The sequence below is a fragment of the Sus scrofa genome, chromosome 13 (assembly GCF_000003025.6).
Source record: "Sus scrofa isolate TJ Tabasco breed Duroc chromosome 13, Sscrofa11.1, whole genome shotgun sequence".
In the NCBI taxonomy this organism is placed as follows: domain Eukaryota; kingdom Metazoa; phylum Chordata; class Mammalia; order Artiodactyla; family Suidae; genus Sus; species Sus scrofa.
Window position 1 is genome coordinate 42,868,702 of NC_010455.5, and position 19,757 is coordinate 42,888,458.

Genomic DNA, 19,757 nt, shown 5'->3' on the forward strand with positions numbered 1-19,757 from the left:
ATTCCCATTTAATGGATGAGAAAAATGAGAACTTAATTAGCTAAGACAAGATACTGGTCTCTCTGGCCCCAAAGTCTGCCTCGTCAGGCAAATGCCCCTTCTGCAGACAGTAAATGCCCTTCTGCAGACAGAAGAGGAAAGGCTTATCAGATTACTGAAGCTCTCTACTTGATCATAGGATGTTGGAGAGGCATGGGACTTCAGAATTATCAGATCCAAGTCCCTCACTTGAAGTTGTAGAAAAGGAGTCCCAGAGAGAAGACAGGACTTGCATAAGGCAGTGAGAGAGACAGAACTAAAACCCAGGTCTCCTGACTTCCAGGACTGTGTTCTTGTGGTGACATGGTGAAGCCCTGTCACATTGAATCAGCCATCTCAGACACTGAAAGCAGGAAAGGAGAGCCTGACAGCTGCAGGGTGATGTCACCAGCCTGTCATCTTTCTCTCTGCTCCCTACTGACCGTAGGAGGATGATGTACAAGATTCTTGGCACATTCAAAACTGGGAAGTGTAGAGAAGCTTGGTGAAAGAATCCACAGAAAAGCAGGAAGCATACAGTGCCCTTTCCTGATCTACTCAGAGCCAACTTCCAACATGATTCTCCTAAAATAGATGGAGATCAATGGACAAGGAAGCTGGCTCAGGCACACATGAGTCTCTTTTATAGACACACAACACAACACAGCTCAAGTCTTTGAGAATATGATCTGAACAGAAAACTTCCTGAATCTTTTCCAACTATATGTACTCATTTGTGCACTGGATAAAAATAATCAAACAGTCTCATAGAAAAGTTTTAAAAATAGAATTTTGGAGGTGTTGAATTAAAATTCATTCAGTATTATGTAATCCTTGAAATACAACAGTTGTTTACTCTGCTTTGATTTCTAAGCTTTCCTTTGATGACAAATATTAATATTTATCATTTTTCAGATGTTGGACTAATGAGAATCTTAAGTGTTTATGAGAAGGCATTTAAATATTACACATGGTAGATGTATTTTTTTCTGACTTACATTCCTTTGTATTTAACATCAACTAGCATTTATTTTTTGTGTTGCATCCTGGATTGCTGTTCATCAACATTTTCAGCAAGTTTTATATGGCCAGAACTGCTAGCCTCTACATTTATTTCATGGCCAAACTTGAGAGATCCCCAAACAACACAATTCTGTGAGGAAGATCTAGCTATGATCTTCCAAGTGAAAACTGGCACTCATGTATAGTAACTACTTGTGAGTATGTACACAGAAAAATAGTCCAGGTCTAATGACACTGATTACAGGTAATATTTATTGCAAGGCTGACCACACATCAGGCAGTCTTTACATCAACCGTCTTACTTAATCCTCAAAACTACTCTAAGAGCTAAGTAGTATTATCATCTTCATTTTATAGAAAACGCAGAGAAGTTGAGTAATTTGCTCATGATTACACAGCTAATGAGAAGCGAAGCCAGCAGTCAGTGCTCAGAACCAGACAGTAGGCTGCTCTCTATACTCCCTCCCTATAAGCCTCATCTTCACTTCCCAGCATTTGAAAATTCCTATTATCTACACAACATTAATGTATTGAGCAGCAGCCTCAGGATGACACAGACTTTCAGATCTGGATGGTAATGATGAGATATAACTCATTCTGTCTACCATAAGCCTGGGAATACAAGATCCCTGCCATCAGGGAACAAACTTTCTCAAAAAAGGGAAAATGGACGGTATTAATGCAATAAACAAGGTATTATTTCCAATAAGAGAACGAATGGGTTGCTGGACATATTCAGAGAGATGGTAAGAGAGGCTGAGGGCTTCAGTAAATTTCACTGACTTATTCTCCCCCAGGCAACCAGGACACAGCTAACCAGAGAAGTGATAGAGGATGGTCCAGAAGTAGTGTGATGTAGTACAAAGTGCAACACTGAATTCTAACTTAGGAACCTAATATGGACTACTTACCCTACACAGAAACCACATGCTGAGGAGACAGCATCAGCAAAATAGCCACTACTCCTGCCTTCATAGAGCTTACAGTCCAGAGAGAAAAGACGCACTAATCAAAATCAGAGATGAAATAAAAGCTATAAAAATGTCTAAGAAGACACTTCTCCAAAGACACATACAGATGGCCAACAGGTATGTGAAAAAATGCTCAATATTACTAATTATTAGAGAAATGCAAATCAAAACTATAATGAGGCATCACTTCACACTGGTAAGAATGGCCATTATCAAAAAGTCTACAAATAATAAATGCTGAAGTGGGTGTGGAGAAAAAGAATCCTCCTATACCTCTAATGGGAACATAAATTGATGCAGCCACTATGGAGAACAGTATGGAGGTTTCTTAAACAACTAAAAATAGAATTGCCATAAGATCCATCAATCCCATTCCTAAGCATATATCTGAGGAGAAAACTCTAATTCATAAAGATACCTACACTCCAATGTTTATCGAAACACTATTTATAATAGCCAAGACATGGACATAGCCTAAGCATCCATCAACAGATGAGTGCATAAAGAAGATGTGAGGTATATTCATACATATAAACGTGTGTGTGTGTGTGTGTGTGTGTGTGTGTACACGCACGCATGCGCAATGGAATATTACTTAGCTATAAAAAAGGTGAAATAATGTCATCTGCAGCAATATGGATAGAACTAGAGATTTTCATACTAAATGAAGTAACTCAGAAAGGGAAAGAAAAATACCATATGATATCACTTATATGTAGAATCTAAAATATGACACAAACGAACTTACCTATGAAACAAATATTCTCACAAACATAGAAAATAAACTTACGGTTACCAAAGGGGGAAGGTGGGAGGTAGGGATAAATTAATCTGGAATTAGCAAATACAAATTACTATATATAAAAGAGAGAAACAATAGGATTTAATGCATAGCACTGAGAACTATATTTATTATCTTGTAATAACCAGTAATGGAAAATAATCTGAAAAAGGATTATACGTAGTCTGAATCACTCTGCTGTATACCTGAAACTTTGCTGTATACCTGAAACCAACACAATATTGTAAATCAACTACACTTCAATTTAAAGCAAGTATTAGAAGTCAAGGAAGCAAAACACATAGAACCTAACCTACAGGGGGCAAAGAAAGAACTCATCATTCTGCCACTGCCTCTGTTGAACCCAGAGCAAGTCATTTCCCCTCCTCCCAAATTTGTAAATCAAGAGGACTAGGCTAGATGAATCTAACAAGTTTCCTTCAAGCTATTTTTAAAATCTTTTGAATCCATGATTTCAACATATAAAAAGTACAATTTATCTCCCAATCAGTAGTTTCCCAATTGCTCCTTTTCCTTCCTCAGTCCCTTCCATTCTATTCCACGCAACCCTACAGCAAGGGCTTGGTTCCCAAATTCTACTGCATGTGAAGACAGGTCAGATCAGGAGGAATACAGGCTTGTTACCCACTGGGGGCAGAAATGGGTGGAGCTGGCACTCTGAGGAGAACCCAGGTGAAGGAAATGGGAAGGAACTGGGTTATACACATGGAACTCGGTGTTAACAGATATATCAGAGTAGCCAGTGGAGATGGCATGCATTAGGGAGGCATCTGCCAGGACTATAATTGATATTCTGGCAAGAGGGCAAGAAAAAGAAGTCTGGAAGGAATTACTCAGTGGAAGAGCAAGTCAGCGGAAGGAGGGAGGTCTGGATAGCAAAGAGCAAAGTTCCAACCATAGTTCTGAGATTAAGGGACAGAGCTATTACCCAAAGAATAAAATCCCAACTCCAAAATTTGACTGCCAGGCCCTGTATTGCCTGGCCCCCACCTATAGGGGCCAACCATATTTGGTGTCTAATCTCTATGGTCCGGTGTCAGAGGCCTTCTTTCATTCCTTTGAACAAGTGCAGCTCTTTCTCCCCTGAAGGCCACAGTATAGACTGGTCCTCTGCCTGGAATAATAGCTATTCTACCAGCTTTTCACAGGGCTGCCTCCCTCACATCTTCTACTTAAGCCTCAGCTCCTCCTTCTCTGGCTACCCTCTCTAAATAGGTTACCTCTTCCTTTCACAATTGTAGTACCTTATACTTTTCCTTCTAAATACTTGGCATTTTATAATTGCATTTGTTTGCCTGAGTATTATCCATCTCTCCATTAGACTCCATGAGGGTACAGACTGTCCTGCCTTGTTCACTAGTATATAACCACACCTAGCATAGTGTGGTTATATACCAGTGACATAACCACTGATAGAACTCAGTAAATGCTTCATGAGAAAATAAGCTAATGATAAACAAGAAAATGACTCATTCCCAAGAACTGGCAAGAACATAGCTGGGGCTCTGCAATGGGAAGAAGAGTACCAGGCAGGTCAGATGTTATCAAGGCAGGAGGCAGTGGGGTCCAGGGGATACAGGGCCACAGCAAGCTTCACCATGGAGTCAAACTTGCTACAGTCATCCTACACTCTACCTGTCTGCTTGCTCTAACTGCGAGGTATCACCAGCTTCTAGACCCTGGACCCACTCTTTACTTATCTGCCACTGGACCCAGTAGACTTGAGGGCCACTCCTAAAACACCAACAGAAAACCTGTTCAAGCCAAGTAACAAATGCTGCTAATGCAAACCCTTAAATATCGCAATTAGTAGTCATAATCATGAGAGTAGCTAATACATGCCCAGAGCATACATACAACCTTATTCAACACTCACCATATCCATAGGGAGTTACCATTATAAGCTCCATTTCAAAGACTTAGCTAAGAAACTTGTCCATGCTCCCATATCTGAAAGTCGGTAAAGCCACATTCCTTTGGGTCTATAAGGTTGAGCTCAAAAATAATAAGAGTGGGAGTTTCCGTAGTGGCTCAGCCGTTAGCAAACCCAAGCAGTATCCATGAGGACACGAGTTTGATCCCTGGCCTCGCTCAGTGGGTTAAGGATCCAGCATTGCTGTGGCTCTGGTGTAGGCCAGCGGCTACAGCTCCTATTGGACCCCTAGCCTGGGAACCTCCAAATGCTGCTGGTGAGGCCCCAAAAAGACAGTAAAAATAAAAATGTAATAACAATAATAAAAATAGTAGCTAACCTAATTGAGAAATTACATATGAGAGTTGTGCTAATTACATTGTCCCACTTAGTTCATACCTACCTATACTGTAGATACTTATTATATCCATTTTATAGAGGAAAATAAAACTCTGCAAAGGAAAACAACTTGCCAAAGATCAACTCAGCCTGTAACAGAATTATATATGTATTTGTGGACTCTAAACAACACTACTCATCACATTAAAACAGAACAGCAACATAGTGGAAGCTATAAAGAACTAGAACCTTGCCATTCCTGGTCTGACCTATGGACCACATCTGCATCACCTGAGAACTAGAGAGAAATGCAGATGTTTCTGGTCAAACTACCCTTGCATATAATTCCAGCCAGGCCCTTACCCATACAAATTGGATGCAGCAGTTTCATCTGCACTATGAAGCTAAACACAGCTAATTCCTCTGGGCCAGGGAAACCTTGGTCTGTTGCCTGGTGGAAGCTTAACAGACAAGAGGAAGCGGTAGCTTAGAGGATGCTTTCTGCTCTGCACAGAGGGGCCAAGAAAGGGCCTCAGCTGCAGGTTTATCTGTTACTGGCTGCTGCAGCTTCCTGGCCCTGCCTTTACTTGCTCAGGGGGCAGAACCCAGCAATTTGGATTTCAAACTTCAGTGGCCACCTGTTGTTTTTTTATCTCTAGTATTGCCTCCCCTCTTCTAAAGGTATCAGCACCTCCTATTAATAAGGCCTCTCTGAGTGTAGAGCCATGAAAGCTGTGTCCAACACAACTCCAGAAGGCACCATTCATATATATATTTATGAAACAAAAACCAAAAAACCCTTCCCTCTGCCCCGCCCCCTCTGCACTCAACCTTCTTCTTGTTGTTATACTTTTCTAAACCCTCTGCATTTGTTTCTCCCTCCCTCCCTCTCCCCACCCCTCCTTGCTCACTCACTATTCCCTAGCCTCCTGCAGATCACCACCTCTTCCTCTACTGCACTCATTCCCAGGAGAGGCTGGATGAGACTGCCAGTGCTTCACAGTTGAAAGAAACAACCTTATTTCAGCAGGTCCCAGCCACTTCTTCTGCCTATCTCAGGGCTCCAAGCACATACATAAAGTCCAGCTTCTAGACATCACTCAACCATCTCCTGGAATGACCAAGCAGGTACTATATTGTAGTTAATGTGGAGACTTAAGACAGAAGTGTTTTGTTTTTTCTTTTTTTCAGAACTGAAGACATGTGAAGGAGACTTCAAGTCTTACAGAAAATAAAAACTTTGTTCTTATCCCATACACAAATTTCAGTGATTAAATGACGACAGACCATATTCTCCTCCAGCTTGTGCCCAACTAAAATATGCAAGCATTAAATCTCATGAGGAAGCACTGATACTTCCACATTATCTCTAATGGGTTTTAGCTCCAATAGCTATGAGCCTGAGAAACTGCAAAATATACTTGAATTTTAATGGAAACCTGGTTGTTAATAAAAAGAGGTAAATTCATAATGAGGAACACTAATAAACACAGAAAAAGACTTGAAAAGAGTCTTAAGTTCCAGAATACTGTCAACAAGCACCTGTTCTGAACCTCTTAACCAGTTTATCAATTTTCTCTTTTATTCCTACTTATTTATCATTACAAGAAAACATTGGCATTCATGCAAATACCCCCAAACATGTAATTTTTAAACTGTATTAAACCCTCTAGCAAAAACACTTTTACTACTCTTTCTCTCTACTAAATCGACATGGTAGGAAAATAAAACCATCACATTGTGAAATGACCTCCTAATGAGCAGAGATGCTCAGGAAATACAAAGAAAAAAAAAAAGGAAATTATGGTATAGGGTAATAGAAATTCAAGCCAAGAATTCTCCTGGAAACTATATATAAAGTTCTAAGTAAAAATATTCATGGATGTTGCCAGAGATGGCAGAGTAGGAAGACCCTGAGCTCACCTCCTCCTACAGGTACACCAAAATTACAACCACAATCTATAAGAATAACCTGAAGAGAACAGAAAGATTTCCTACAACTAAAGATATAAAGAAGGAATGACAACAAGATGGGGAAGAGGGGTGGAGACGCAGTCTAGTTCAGACCCACACTCCCAGGTAGGAGACCCACAAATGGGAGGATAATCACAATGGTAGATGTTCTCCTCAAGGAGTGAGGGGTTCAAGGCCCACATGAGGGTCCCAAGACTGGGATGCTACACCAAGAAGACAAGCTCCCAGAATGCCCAGCTTTCACAGCCAGCAGGGCTTCCACATGGGAGAGATTGAGGGCTCTGGGAAATAAAGATTCTCCTCTTAAAGAGTGCATGCAAAATCTCTCACACTCTCCCAATGCAGAGGCAGTCATGTGAAAGAAGCCTGGATTAGAACCACTTCCTGATCTCAGAGAGCCTCCTGGAGAGACAGGAGCCAACTGGGATGCCCCATGGGGACATAGAAGCTGGTGGCAGCCATCTGGGAGGGCTCATTCTACCACAAGAAGCCAGTGCTAAGAAGCTCCGCTCCATTCTGGAGTCCTCCTAGCCTATTACCCAGGGTGTTGTCTACCCCCCAGTGGGCTAGCACTAGCTTCAAATACCTCCAGACCCCAAGGCAGCTGCTCAGGAAATTGGCCCTGACCATTACTGGGCCAACACTAGCCCTGAGATGTCCTGAGGCTATCCAGCTGGCTGCGACAAGACCCAGACCCACCCACCAGGACAGCAGCCACCTCACAAAACAGGTCCTGCCTCTTGACCAGATTGGCAGCTAGTCCTACCCACCAAGTATGTCCACAATAGCTAGTCCCATCACAACATAAGGGACACACAGCCCATATTGGAGACACTCCTAGAACACACAGCTCTCCAAGAGAAGTGTGCTGCTAGGCACAATAGGACATCTATAAGGCCATTTCTCCAAAACGAGGAAATGCAACTGTCCTATTTAATACATAAAATAAACACAGAAGCAAAATGAGGAGAAAGAGGAATATGCTCTAAACAAAGGAACAAGACAAAACACCAGAAAAATAAATAAATGAAGAAGAGATAATCAGTCTAACCAGTGAAAAGTTTAAGATAATCATCATGAAGATGCTCACTGAAATCACGAGAAGAATGGATGAACAGAGTGAGAAGTTTAACAAAGAGCTAGAAAACACAAAGAAGAATACAGTAACAAATTAAAAATACACTGGAAAGAATGTACTGTAAGTTAGATAATACAAAGAAACAGATCAGTGAGCTGGAAGATCATCCAACCTGAACAGATAAAGAGAAAAAATAAGTTAAAAGACTTCTGAGACAACATCAACATTCACATTATAGGGATCCCAAATAGACATCCAGGTCCAGGAGACACAGAGATTTCCAAACAAGATAAACCTACAAAGGTCCACACCAAGATACATTATAATAGAACTGGCAAATATTAAAGATAAGGAGAAAATCTTAAAAGCAAAAAGAGAGAAAAGTAACTGGTTACAAACAAAGGAATGCCCATAAGACTATAAGCTAACTTTTTGCAAAAATTTGGCAGGCCATAAGGGAGTGACACTATATATAAAAAGTAATGAAAGGAATAAACCTATGACCAAGAATAGTCTACCCAGCAAGGCTACCATTCAGATTTGAAATAAATATAAAGAGTTTTACAGTCAAACAAACAACTCAATCAAAAAATGTCTTAAATAGGCATTTCTCCAAAGAAGGCAGAGAGATGGCCAAAAAGCATATGAAAAGATGTTTAACATTGCTAATTATCAGAGAAATTCAAATCAAAACTAAAATGAAATATCACCTCACACTAGTCAGAATAGCCATCATCAAAAAGTCTACAAGTGGAGTTCCCACTATGACACAGTGGGTTAAGAATCTGAATGCAGCTCAGATTGCTGCAGAGGCACGGGTTCAATCTCTGGCCTGGTGAAGTGGGTTAAAGGGATACAGCATTGCTATAGCTGCAGCACAGGTCACAGCTGCAGCTCAGATTCAGTCCCTGGCCAGGGAATTCCCATATGCTGTGGGTGCGGCCATATATAAAAAAAAAAGTAAAAAATTCCAGAGAAGGTTGTGGAGAAAAGGAACCCTCCTATACTGTTGGTAGGAATGTAAACAGGTGCAGCCACTACAGAGACTTAAAAAATTAAAAACATAGATACCACAGGAATGCATATATATGCATGACTGGGTCAATTTGCTGTACAGCAGAAATTGGCACAACATTGTAAATCAACTACACTTTTTTTAAAAAAAAGCAAATATAAAAATAGAGTTACCATATTATCCAGAAATCCCACTCCTAGGCAGATAACAGGAAAAGACCAAAACTCTAATTTTAAAAGATACGTGCACCCCTATATTCACAGCAGTACTATTCACAATAGCTAAGACACAGATGCAGCCTAAGTGTCTGTCGAGAAATGACTGGATAAAGAAGATGTGGTACACACATACACACACACACACACACAGGAATATTACCCAGCCATAAAAAAGAATGAAATATTACCATTTGCAGCAACATGGGTATATGTAAGATTACCATACTAAGGCAAGTAAGTCAGATAGAGAAAGACAAATATCTTATGATATCACTTACATGTGGAATCTTAAAATAATGATACAAATGAACTTATTTACAGAACAGAAACAGACTCACAGACATAGAAAATAAATTTATGATTACCAAAGGGAAAGGGGGAGGGGAAGGGATAAATTAAAAGTTTGGGATTCACAGATGCACACCGCTATATATAAGATAGATCAACAAGGACCTACTATACGCACATGGAACTATATTCAGTATCTTATAATAACCTACAATGGAAAAGAATCTGAAAAAAAATATCGATATCTACAGCTGAATCACTTTGCTATACACCTTAAACTAACAAAACATTGTAAATCAACTACACTTTAATATAAAGAAAGATACTAGGAGTTCCCACTGTGCCACAGTGGGTGTCTCTGAGGTGTTCAGTGTAGGATCAATCCCAGGCCCAGCTCTGTGCATGAAGGATCTGGCATTGCCACAGCTATGTCATAGACAGCAACTGCAGCTTGGATTTGATCCCTGGCCCAGGAACTTCCATATGCCTCAAGTGCAGGCAAAAAATTAAAAATTTTTAAAAAAAGATACTAGTGAGCTAATTTCCCTGCTATAGCAATAATTACCCAACATTAGCACCTCTATTTTAAGCACCTAACACAAGGTGTTACAAATAATAGGTACTCAAAAAACAGTTACGATTGAATCATTTTTAAAAGAGTTTTATGGACAGCAAAAACTAAAAAAGAAAACCACCCCTAAACCAGCTTTATAAGAAATGTTAAAAGAATTTCTCTAAGTGGAAAAGAAAAGACTACAACTAGAAATTTGAAAATTATGAAAGGTAAAATACTATTGATTAAGTTACACATACAGTAAAGGTAGCAGATTAACCACTTAGAAAGCTAGTATGAAGGTTAAAAGACAAATTAGTTAAATCATCTTTTTCTGCAATTAAAGGATACACCAAAAAAAATATGATGTCAAAACATTAAATGTGAGGGGAAGGGAATAAAAATGCAAGATTTTTAGAATGCATATGAACTTAAGAGGTCATAAACTTTTAAAATTTCATATTTATGTTGTTGTATATGAACTCATGGTAACCATAAACCAAAGCCAAAAAAAGAGAAAAGAATCCAAACAAAACACTGAAGATAGTAATCAAATAACAAAAGAAAAGAGCAAAAGAAGAAAGAAGCAACAAAAAAATTACAAAAACAACCAGAAAATAATTAACAACATGGCAATAAGCACATATTTATCAATAATTAAATGTAAATGGACTAAATGCTTCAATCAAAAGATAGAGTGGCTGAAGGGTTTTTAAAAGAAGAGTCCTATATAAGCTGCCTACAAGAGACTCTCTCCAGATCTAAAGACACACACAGAAAGCTCAGGGATTAAAGAAACATAGGCCTATCTGGTTTTCCCACATCAAATATTATCTCTCACAAATTCATCCTCCATACTGCAACCAAACTCTTTAAAAACAAATCCAGGAGTTCCCGTCGTGGCTCAGAGGTTAACAAACCTGATTAGCATCCATGAGGATGCAGATTCTATCCCTGACCTTGATCAGTGGGTCAAGGATCTGGTGTTGCCCTGAGCTCTGGTGTAGGTTGCAGATGCGGCTCCGACCTAGCGTTGCTGTGGCTGTGGCAGAGGCTGGCAGCTACAGCTCCGATTCAACTCCTAGCCTGGGAAACACAATGTGCCGTGGGTGTGGTCGTAAAAAGACAAAAGACAAAAATAAATAAATAAATAAATAAATAATCCAATATTTTTATTTCCTTACTTAAGACTTTGAAATGGTTTCCCAAATACCCTTGGAATAAAGTCCAAAATTATTTTACAATACAGGTAACTAGACTCTGCCTAATATCACTCATGCCTGCCTCTGCAGCCTAATCTCTCCTCCTTCCCCATTCAGTGATCTGTGTACTCTCAAGCACAAAGAACTTCTTTCTACTCATCAAATCTCAATCACACTCTACTTTCCTACTTTCTTTCAAGTTCTTCCCTGCTTAGAATATTCCCTCCCCACCCCCACCCCACCATGACCACCTCCAGGTCAGCAAAATTCACAGCTGTGTCTCCAGTGTGTAATAGTGCAGTGCACCTGGCACAGAGCTAGGAGCAGAATAAATGTGTTCAATAAATACACGTTTACAATAACTCGATTGAGGGACTCAACTGTTTCCTTCATTCAGCTGTTCTTTGCTCTTACTAAGATCCTAATTTTGTTTCTCCTTCCCCATCCCCTGTGTCATCGCTTTTCTGTAACTCATCTATCAGTAACCTTATGGCTATTGAAGTTGTCAGCTTTAGAAAGAAGCACTGCCATGTCCACATGGCCACTGCCCTGGGATTCCTCACCAGCTGGATGACAACTGTTTATCTTCAACCCTGAGGCTCCTGGGATAGGCCCAGTCCTTTCTAGAAGTGGACAGAAGGCCCCACTGACAGAAGTCAGCCGCTTTTCAACCCAAGATTTAATATATAGATGAAACCATAGATCAGGGACCTCTCAGCAGGCAATGCAGAGCCAAAAGCTTCACTATCACTCTGCCAACACAAGAGAGTTTCACTAGGCTGACAAGATGGATTTTTCAAGAGTGGCAGTTAACTTCAGATTTTATAGGTGATTGCCTCTAACAAAACAAATGATAACATTTTATAAAATAGATATCTGCCTCAAGCTTAAATCTTGAATAAATATATTTTCATATATAAATTTACATTAATAATGACCAAAAAAAAGAGCTACTATTCATCTATTGAATGCAAGCTATTGAGTGAAGCTTTATGCTCAAAGCTCTAAACACATTATCTTATTTAATCTTTACCACCACTTTATGAGGTAGAAATGCTTATTATTTCTGTTTTAGAGAAGAGGAAACCAAGGGCTTCATAATCTGCCTAAGAGGCAGGGCTGGTATTTGATTCATAGGCATCCAGACTACCACTCTTATCTTTTGCTATTTGGATCACTTTTTCATCTTAGAAGTCACAGATCTGGACATTCCCAAAGAAACAGCCCTACAGAGGATGACCTCAAAGGCTAAGATTATTCTCTGCAATGTACACATTGAAAGCAGCCTGCTACAACTTGTATTTCAAAGCCACATTCCTACATTAAAAGAGAAAACTGAAATTCAGGGCATGAAATGGCACAGAGCTCAAAGGTGCTTGTAATTGCAATTCCACAAAAAATTTTTCATTGTCTACTAGTGGTTGGGCACTCTGCCGGAAGCTGTCTGATCAGACTGTCATTTGTGAGAGCGCTAGGGGCATAGGGGTGACAGGGAGAACTTCTCCCATAGTGACTGTCTCAGGAACGTTTATCTAGTAATTTGCAAAACTGTTACCTTATTATCTAATTATGGAGAAATTGTCTTTCACACACAAGAGGTGAGAGTTCTCTGTTTCATTAGCTGTGAATACATAATTGAAAGGGCCAATATATCTTCTAAAATAAAAGTTGTATATAATTCAAAAAACTCATGTGTTCATTTATTATACCCTATTTTAGGTTATATTTCAATGTATGTGAATGCAAACACAGTATTAGATTTTGTTTCCAAGTGTTTGAAAGGACAGAAGAGAAAAGGGTACTGGTAGTCAAACAAGACTAATTCCCAAAATACAAAAGGAGCATAGTGAAGCTGCATGTACATAAAAGAAAAGATAAGGACACAGAAACATATCCTAACACATTACACCAAACATTTAGAGGAATAAGGTGAAGACAAGGATACTAAATAAAGGAAAGCATGAGCCTAAAAGGTCATATATAGGAATGAGGCCTTGGGAAACCTGTCTCCTTGCTGAAACATAATGCTTCTGACCCAAGAGCATGAGATGAAGACTGTAGAACATGTTGTACCTCACTTCTCTCCTTTTTAAAATGAAAAAGTTAGATTAGATAATTTACAAGATCCTTCTAGCCCTAAACCCTTAGCTATTTTTCATTCATGAAGCCCTGTACCTAAAGAAAAATGAGCATACAAAGATGCTTAAAAAAAATCTGTTGAATAAATGAAACATTACAACCTTACCAAAAATAAGAAGAAACTTTATAACAATTGGTCCTGGTCTGTGGCCTAGAAAGAATAAATTAGGAGAGAAAGCATTGTATAAACCGCGTCACATCTGGCATTTCTGCTGGCAGACTACTGGTAGAATGAAAATAACCCTGAACTTGGAAACAAGACGTTTGGGTCTAGTCTCACCTCTGACACAAACCAACTGTGTGACTTTGGGCAAACTGCTTTACCACCTGGGCCAGTTTCCTCATCTCTAAAATAAAGTATTATAAAGCTATATATAGCTAACATTTGTGGAACCTTTACTATATGCCAGGAACTGTTCCAAGATCTTTGCCTTAGATTTAAATGATCTCAAAGGTTTTTGCAGCGCTAACATTTAGTGTCTAACTACAGAGGCAACATGGTATAATGGAAAAATTCCAAATTCCGCATTCAGAAAGGGTGGGCTCCCTCTCACTCTGTAAGGTAGTCTTTTTCTAAAGAATGACTGTCAAGCAGACTGGGTTACAATCTCTCTCTAGCTAAGTTAATTTGGACAAGCTGCTTACTTTTTTTGGCCAGGCCCACATCATGGGGAAGTTTCAGGGGCAGGGATGGAACCTGTGCCAGAGCCACAGCAGTGACAAGGGGTTATTCTTAATCCCAGCACCACAAACACATTGCTTAACTTTCCTAGCTTTCTATTATGGAAAATGCATATGAAAATGGCTATTTCCCTCATATAGCTCTTTAAAGGATTAAACTATAATAATTAAATATAACACCTATTTATTTATAAAGTATAGATTACAGTTTATTACTATGTGTATGACCATATGTTGTCTTCTCAAGTTTTTTCCCCTACAAATGGGAGATGCAGTATTTTATTAAAAGAGATAGTGTAAGCAGGATCTGTCAACTGTCCAGTGGCAGCAGTGTTGAACACATGCATAATCCCTAACATACTTAAAAACATATGCAATAATCCTCTACATAGTACTTGGAAGAGAGTATACAATAAACGACAACAATAACCAAAATATACTTTTACTAAACACCTCTCTTTAGGTGGACGCAGGCAGCCAAGAACGCAGGGCCACATGGAAGTTGTAGTTCCAAGCCTAGGGTGTGCTCCACAGAACGACTGGAAGTGAGACTTCACCTCCCAGGAGACACCTCGCCAAGCAAAGTGGCACGCTGGGAGATGGAGTTCTACCCTCCGGAAACAAGAGGCCTGGACTCCAAGACCCAGCAGCCTCCACTGCCTCCGCCGCCGGTGGTAAAATGGAGCCAGGAAGTGGCCAGTTCAGGTAGACCAGTTCACAGGTACGAGTCCAGGCCATTCTCGGTAGTCCCGGTCCCAGCACAGGTCACAGCCTTTCTGAAACGACTACTGGCCGTATTTAGTGCTGAAGCCCAACGCATTTCTGAGAGACTCATAATAATAAAGCAGTAAATTTGCAAGTGACAAACTTTCACAAGCAAGATTGCATTTAGATTTCAGCTCCTGGCGGCAACCTTGTGCACTCGGGCAGGGAGCGTTAACCATTTTTTTTTTTTTTTTTCCTAGATAAGCACTGTGAGTGTCTGGTCATACAGCAGAGGCAGAATTTTATCCTAGAGAGAAAGCCGCAGATAAGCTCCAGTTCCACTAACTGGCCTTTTTGCCCCCACATGAACATACCTTAAAAAAAATTAAAAAAAAAAAAAAAAAAAAACACGTTTTCATAAAAACATCAGTAAGCCATAAAATAGACGTAAGAAAGTCCAAAAGAATGCTTATTTCTCTTACCATAATTTGTGTCTTTTTAAATAACAAATTAAAATTCTCTTCCAAAATACTGCCTTCTCTGTGCTCAGCTTGAGTCCTCTCCTGGACACGTGTTCAAACCCTCCCCATTTCCCATGGGGACCCAGAGCTGCGTGTTTAACGCATATCTCTATCTGTTGGGGCAGAGTTCTGGTACTTGACAATGAAAGTGAAAACCATTTAAAATGGTCAGTGCCAACTACACCATCAGCTGGGAGCCGGGACGTCCCAAGAACCAATGGTGTGGCCCCATGCCTCAGTTTACCTACTTATAACATGCAGCGGAGGAGGGGCGATTAGGGTTAGGGCCAGTGCTCAGGAACAGGCGGTGAAAAGGTTTGGCTGAGGTGGGCGGGTCCTCGAGACAGAACCCCACCACTTCCCAACAAGCTGCGTGTACCCAGTCAGTTCCCGCCCCAGTGGGCCGCGGGAGTAATGACCCGTCGCGCTTGGAAACACAAACCCACGCCACAGAAACGTTGTTCGACTTCGGCTTGCCCCCCGCCCCTACCTTCCGAGATGTTTGCGGCTGGGAAGTGAAAGGTGGAGGGAGGGAGCGCGGGGCAGGAACAGCTCCTGGGCGTGTGCCCACGGGGGTGGCTGCCTGAGGGGCTCGGGAGCAGAGGGCAAAAAGTCCTGACGCGGGACAGAGCGCAACAAGGACTACAATTCCCAGGCAGCCCCGCGGCAGGGACGGGATTCAAGATGGCCACTCCTAGCGAGACAGGTAGGAGGGCCAATGGCGCAGAGCGCGCGCCTACACCGGGCCAATCAGAAGCCAGAGTGGCAAAATCTCTGTTTAGGGATGGAAAACACTGACTCAGGAGAGAGGCTGAGGAGAGAATTCCTTCGGAAAGGGATTTCGTCATAATTCACACAATCTGTTTTTTATCACATGTAAAAAGTAACATGATTGCTGCATTTTTGCTTCCTTCTTTCCTCCCAGCTTATTCCTCCTCACTATTCCTGTCTGGGTTTCCTTTGACTACCTCTCCTCACTCTGGATGGTTCTTGATTCCTAAAGCCTTTCATATGTTTCTCTCTGAAAGCTCATCCAGCTCATGACTACATTGGGCCTTCCCTGGCATCCTACCTAAAATGGTACCACAAGCTCCCCCGTCCCTTCCCTTCTCCCTTTTTTTGTGCTATTTTTCTCTTTCACACCTGTGCCCTAGAATAAAAGATCTATGGCAGATATGGGGATTTTTTCTGGTCACTGCAATATTTCTAGCGCCTGGAAGTATAAATAATATATATAATATGTATAATATACATTTATATATGTATATATTACTCTATGTGTGTATATATAGATATATTGATATATATATAGATATATAGAGATATATATTTTTTTAAAGGCCACACCGGCAGCATATGCAAGTTCTCCCGCCAAGGATGGAATCCAAGCAAAGCAGGATACTTTAACCCACACTGCTGGGTGGGAATCCAACCCGCACCTCCACAGAGATCTGAGCCACTGCAGTTGGACTCTTAACCCACTGTGCCAGTGGCAGGAACTCCAAAAACTTATATTATATATAAGTTTTATATATAATATATATATATACACACACACACACACCCATACCATATATTTTTATATATACTGTATGTATATGTGTGTGTGTGTGTGTATTGGGCACTCCATAAGTATATTTTGAGTAATCGAATCAATTATTCTGTTTCCCCCTTTCTTTGATGCAAATCAATTAAACCCATCTCTGGCCCTTGCACCTGCTCCCTTTTTAAATTCAAAATTATTCTCTCAATATATTCTGTGCCCAGTGCCATGTAGGTGCTAGATAAATCATTGAATCATTCTCAGTTTCCAATTTTAAGATGCTCCTGATCTAGCGGAGGATGAGAAGCAAACTTAATTTTGCAATAAATGCAACTGAATATTGCATAACAGTTAAATAATTTTTGAAAGACATACAACTCATAAATAGCTTCAGACTCTTGTTACTGCACAGTGCTGCTTCTCTCCACCACCCCAGCCTTTTCTTTTTGCCACACCCACCACATGTGGAAGTTCTTAGGCCAAGGATTGAATCCCGGTGGAGCTGTGACCCAAGCCGCTGTGCTGACAACACCAGGTCCTTAACCCACTGTGCCACAAGAGAACTCCACAATGCTGCTTCTTATAGCAACCTCCCTTCTTCAAGATTACCTCTTTCTCTTTTATTTCCTTTCCTCCCAATCCCAGTGCCAAGAAAAAAGATTTATTTATTTACTTGTCTTTTACATTTAAAAGGGAGAAACAAAAAGTGATTTCACTTGGACTAACACTTACCTATGTCCCTCCTTTCCCTGATACCATTTCCTTTTCTTTTTTTCCTTCTCTTTTATCTTTGGCCTGCTTCATTACATGCAGGTGATAACTCTAAGTCTTAGATCTCTCATCCTTTCTGATGTTTGAACCCCACAGAGAGTAGCGAGGTGTCCTACAAAATGTCCTGGTGTGAAATACTGATGTCTTAGGAAGCTTGACTCAGAGAATGTCAAAGTGGATTATGGTCAGTTTACAGATCATCACACAGACACCATGCCACATAAAATAATAGAGAATTGTGAATAGCTAGGTGAAATTAAAAACAATTACAAATAAAACAGCATGAATGTGATCAATATACATATAGACTAATTTCATGCATAGAGATTAAAACCTCTGTTCAGGCTTCCTACCCTAATCTTCTGTTAATCTGGGGTTGTTTCCTATAATACAGCAGTTCTTTCTAGCTTTTATGAGCACAGATTCAGCTCAGCAGTCCCAGCTTTTCTCAAGCTGATTGGCATGAGAGATTTCAACACAAATGTCAGCAGCCAGACTAGACATGGAAGAAATCACTGAACCATGTGAAACTGGAAAGCTCAACAACTAGACTCTTCTACTGAGAAAGTATCAGCTTATAATCATTACATCTTATACTTAGCAGTCAAAGGCAAGTGTCATGAACATACTTAGAATTTAAGCCAGGGTATCTATGATTATTAAACCTTTGTCAGGCAACCTAAGATGAGCTTAGGGTGATGCTATCTGCTGGGTGTGACCTTCAGCAATACATACATTCACAAAGAGCCTTAAGACATGGCACTTATCCGGGACCCAGGACAACCAAGTACCAGGACAATCAGTGGGGAGATGACTATCTTATCTGCAACTTCATTAATAATAATCTGGAGGTGTTTGTAGTCTCACACAAGTATATCCTGGAGACATATGTTCAAGTATAAGTCTTGAATTATAATTTAGGAGGTAAAAAACACCAGTGGGAGAATAGGAAAGTGAAATTGGAAGGGAAGACAGACAAAAATGATGCATTGTCAAGCATGTTACTATTAGGGGTGATCAGAACATAATCCTTCCACAGCACTCTAGGAGACTTTGTGGAACACACTCCATAGGTTAAGCTATTCCACCAAAGGGACAGAAGATCTGAGTTGTCTGAGATACAAGTACTGCCATGTACTTGTGGGACACCAAGAGTTTCTGCTACAGGTGGCTTTGGTTCACCATAAGATTTTACCACTCAAACTAGCAGGATAAGAATAATTCAAAAATAAATAAATACATATAAAAAGAATGAACCAACAAACAAAAATAACCAAGCAGCCTACCACCTTGTATATCTCATCACGTAAATAATTAAAATAGTACTTTCTAAATCCTCACTAAGACAAACCAGACAAAAACTACAACAGAAGACTCTTTTACACTGGGAACTCTTTGGGGACTGGAGTAGAGAGGGGAGGAAGGAGATCAAGAAAAGGGGAAAAGAATTTTAAAGAAATTTTGCTGGAAGCAGTGTGTTGTTCATTTCATGATATTGAAGAAACATCAGTAAAGAGTTTTAAGAATTAGCATTAAGTGCATAGACTGTGTCTTTAAACCTAGAAGACAGTTTTTTCCCAGTTTTGTTGAGCTATAATTGATGTACATGACATGACATACGTGTGTAAGTTTAAGGTGTACAGCACAGTGGTCTGATGTACATATATTGCGAAAAGATTACTGCAATAGCTTAGCTAGCATTAATTTTATATAGATAGAATAAAAGAAAAGGAAAAAATTATCCATGTGATGAGAACTCTTAAGATTTACTTTATTAACAATTTTGCTATATATCATATAGCAGGGTTAGCTGTAGTCATGTCCTACATTACATCTCTGTACTGATTTATCTTATAACTGAATGTTTGTACCTTTTGACAATCTTCTGCCAGTTCCCTCTCCCCCTCAACCCCTTGCCTCTGGTAACTGCCAATCTGATCTTTTTTCTAGGGGTTTGGAGTAGAGTTTAAACGGGGGGGGCATTGGGGATTTTTGTGTGTGTGT

The 19,757-nt window shown here is 40.1% G+C and overlaps 1 protein-coding gene across 3 annotated transcripts in view; it reads right to left on the reverse strand.

The window, feature by feature from the left end:
• The window catches only part of FHIT (fragile histidine triad), a 1,440,837-nt gene extending 1,424,739 nt beyond the window's left edge, over positions 1-16,098 (reverse strand). For 2 of the 3 annotated variants that reach the window (XM_021070759.1, XM_021070758.1), the window contains exon 1: positions 15,930-16,098. The gene's annotated coding sequence lies outside the window, so the exon portion shown is untranslated. The remainder of the gene's footprint in view (positions 1-15,929) is intronic. The other variant, XM_021070765.1, reaches the window with a different exon arrangement.